Source organism: Elephantulus edwardii, unplaced genomic scaffold, assembly GCF_000299155.1.
Source record: "Elephantulus edwardii isolate Elephantulus edwardi_28Jun2011 unplaced genomic scaffold, EleEdw1.0 scaffold00010, whole genome shotgun sequence".
Taxonomy (NCBI): Eukaryota; Metazoa; Chordata; class Mammalia; order Macroscelidea; family Macroscelididae; genus Elephantulus; species Elephantulus edwardii.
The window spans coordinates 25,898,869-25,902,755 of record NW_006399760.1 but is presented as its reverse complement, the minus strand read 5'-3'; positions in this window follow the sequence as shown (position 1 = coordinate 25,902,755).

Here is a 3,887-nt window from a genome sequence, read left to right as displayed (position 1 = left end):
CCCTGGCCAATGCAGCCCAAGTTTACCTGCGGTTAGAATCTGGAGATCAGCAAAACTCCGCCTCTCTCCTCCCCAACTTCCAAAAATCCTTTCTGGCAATGCTTCAGGGTGTGCCTTGGCCACTGTTAACAGTTTTAGTTTGTTTGGCTCCACAATCAACACTGTTGGTGGTAACAGCAGCCAGGAAATCAAGAGATGAATTGCATTGGAAAAGTTGGCTGTGAGGGACCTCTCAAGAGTACTGAAGAGCAACGATGTCAGGCTGGAGACTAAGGTGAGCCTGATCCAGGCTATAGTCTTTGCAATTATGTGCTATGCATCAGAGAGTTGGACAGTGAATAGGGTTGATATAAAGAGAACTGATGCCTTTGAGCTGTGGTTCTGGAGAAGAGTGTTGAATATACCATGGACTGCAAGGAGAACAAACAGGTTTGTCCTGGAGTGGGTGAAGCCAGAGTGTTCCCTGGAGTCAAGGATTTTGAAGCTTCATCTGACATATTTTGGGCATGTTGCAAGGAGGGACTGGTCCTTGGAGAGGGACATCCCCTCTCCAGGATGAACATGTTTGTTTTCTTGGTAGTCCATGATACATTCAATACTCTTCCCCAGCACCACAGCTCAAAGGCATCAATTCTCCTTCTATCTTCCCTAGTCATTGTCCAACTCTCTGATGCATAACAAGTGATTGCAAAGACCATGGCCTGGATCAGTAGCTATGGCACAGTTTAAAAGAATATCAAACAATTAAAGTTGGAAGGGTTGTGGAGAGATTGGAAAACTCATACACTGGTGGTAGAATTGTAAAATGTTACAACCACTCTGAAAGGCATTTTGACATTTCCTCAAGAAGCTGAACATAGAAATCTTTTTTATTTTATTTTAATGAACGTTTAAAGATATTTTGGATTTCATTCTTGCACACTTTCCTCCTTGCCCACTATTCCTGCCCTCCCACCCCCCACCCCGAGTTTGCTTTTATCTTTGAAAAAGAAAAGAAATTTATACAATCCTCCCCCCCCCCATACACTCCACACTGTGCAGCTTTCATTCTGTACTCTTGTCATGACAATAACACCTGATCATATTGAATAGGAGAGGTGATAGTGGGTATCCTTGCTTAGTTCCTGTTCTCAAAGGGAATGCCTTCAATCTCTCTCCATTGAGAACAATGTTGGCTTTCAGGTTTGCAGACTATGTTGAGGAAGGTCCCCTCTAATCCTCTTTTGTTGAGTGTTTTAATCAGGAAAGGGTGTTGAATTTGGTCAAAAGTCTTTCCAGCATCAATTGAAAATATCATGTGGTTCTTGCTCTCTGCTTTGTTTATATAATGAATTACATTGTTTTCTTATGTTGAACCATGCTTGCATATCTGTTATCAATCTCACTTGGTCATGGTGAATTATATTTTGATGTATCGTTGGATTCTCTGGAAGTCTTAGTGATAGCAATAAGATAAGAGAAGGAAATAAGAGGTATCCAAATTAACAAAGAAGAGGTAAAATTATCTCTACACCCAGATGATATGACAATATACTTAGAAAACCCTAAAGACTCAGTAAGAAAACTACTGGACATAGTTGACCAATTTAGCAAAGTAGCAGGATACAAGATCACATAAAAAAAAATCAGTTGGATTTCTCTACAGTGACAATTAGAATACAGATCTGGAGCTAAGAAAAACAATACCCTTCACAATAGCTAATCACAAGATTAAATACTTGCGAGTACATCTAACCAGACGCACACAGGATATATTCAAAGAAAATTACAAAACATTACTACAATAAACAAAAAGAGACCTCGATAAAGGGAAAAATATACCTTGCTCAAAAGGGGAAAGCCCCCTGTGAGGTGGATTTATTCAGTGATTGGGGTAATTGGGATGGGTAATTGAGATGGTGCTATTGGGGTAATTGGGATGGGTAATTGAGATGGTGCTATTGGCACAAGACAGAGCAGTTTAAGGCTGTTGTACATAGGGTCACTATGAGTTTCAAGTGACTCAATGGCACATAACAACAACAACATGGATAGGAAGACCCAATATTGTGAAAATGACAATCTTACCAAAGGCAATTTACATGTTCAATGCAATCCCAATAGAAATGCAAATTTCATTCTTCAACGAGATGGAAAAGGCAATCTCCAATTTAATTTGGAATGAAAAGAGGTCCCAAATAACAGAACACCCTTTAAAAAGAGAAACAAGATAGAATGCATCCCACTCCCTAATTTCAAATCCTACTCCACTGTTGCGGTGGTCTAGACAACGTGGTACTTGTTCAATGACAGACACATAGAACGTTGGAATAGAATTGAGAATTCAGAAATCACTATGACTAACTGATTTTTGACAAGGAGATGTAATCAGTTAAGTGGGAAGACACCAGCCTTTTTAACAAATGGTGTTGGCAAAATTGGAAAACTATGTGTAGAAAACTCAAGCAAGATTCACAACTCACTCCATACACAAAAACCAACTAAATGTAGATCAAAAACCTAGGATTAAAGCAAAAGACTATAAACTTAATTCATAGGGAGAAGATTGGAAGAACTCTAGATGTCCTAATCTACAACATAATACAGCCTTCCAAGCATCCTGAAAAACCTACAATCAGAAGAGGATAAAATAGATGAATGGTACCTTCTAAGAATCAAATCCCTATGAACATCAAAAGCCTCTCCAACAGGTTAAAAAGGGAAGTCACAAACAGGAAAAAATATTTGATAATGACATGTTAGAGAAGGGACATATATCTAGAATTTATAGAATACTCGAGCAACACAAGATAATGTATATGAACTTAATATGCAAACTAATGTAAAATAAAATATTAACAAATTATTGGTTTACATATACATTTTGTTATAAACATGTACTTTGTGTCCTACAATAATTTATATACATTGTTGTTGTCATACTTTGTTTGACCAAGTCACCTGCAACTTATAGCAACCCTATGTACAATAGCCGATCCTGTATCCTGTTCTGAACCATTCTCACTGACTTCAAAACACCTACCTCCCAACTTCCCTAGTTACTGTATCATTTCATCTCATCTGGGATCTTTCTCCGTCCTTCGGAGCTTGATGTCCTTCTGCAAGGACTGGTCCCTTATGGCCACATGCCTAAAGTATGTGAGATGGAGCTTCAAAATCCTAGCTTCCAAAAAGAAACTTTGTTTCACCCTCTCCAAGACCGACCTATAGTTTCCTTGGTGATTCATGATAAGTTCAAGACTCTTCTTCAACACCACAACTCAAAGCCATCAATTTTTCTTCTATCCTCTTTAATCATTATCTAGCTCTCTGATGCATAACAAGTAATCATGAAAATGATGGTCTGGATCAGCTGCACATTAGTCTTTAGAACGACATTGTTGCTTCTCAATACTCTGGAAAGGTCTATGACAACAGATTTACCTAATGCAATTTACTTTTGATTTCTTGACTGCTGGTGCCAAAAGTGTGCATTGAGAAGCCAAGCAAGCTGTAACTGTTAACCATCTCAATATTTTATATAATTAATAACCAGTTTGATGCCTATTATCACTCTATCTTCTCAATTCTCCATTGAACCTTTCCTATTACTTCACCCCTATCCCTTAAACTCTCAAACAACTATTTTTTTTTTAATTTATGTATAAGTGGCCTCAAAATCTCCCGGGGGCTGGTGTGTGGGGTGGTGGTGGTATAGAACTGCAGGCCGGGGCCTTGAGCCTCCACTCTGGGAGTTTGGCTGCCAGCTAGCATTTTGATGGAAATCTTGTCAGCCATGTAAGGGAAGTTTTTTGGGTCCTTTTTGATGTGTATTACTGCTCTTTTCACCTTAAGAGCAGGTGTCTGCAAGATAAAGGTAAAGAATCCAATAGAAAAATGGGCACAGG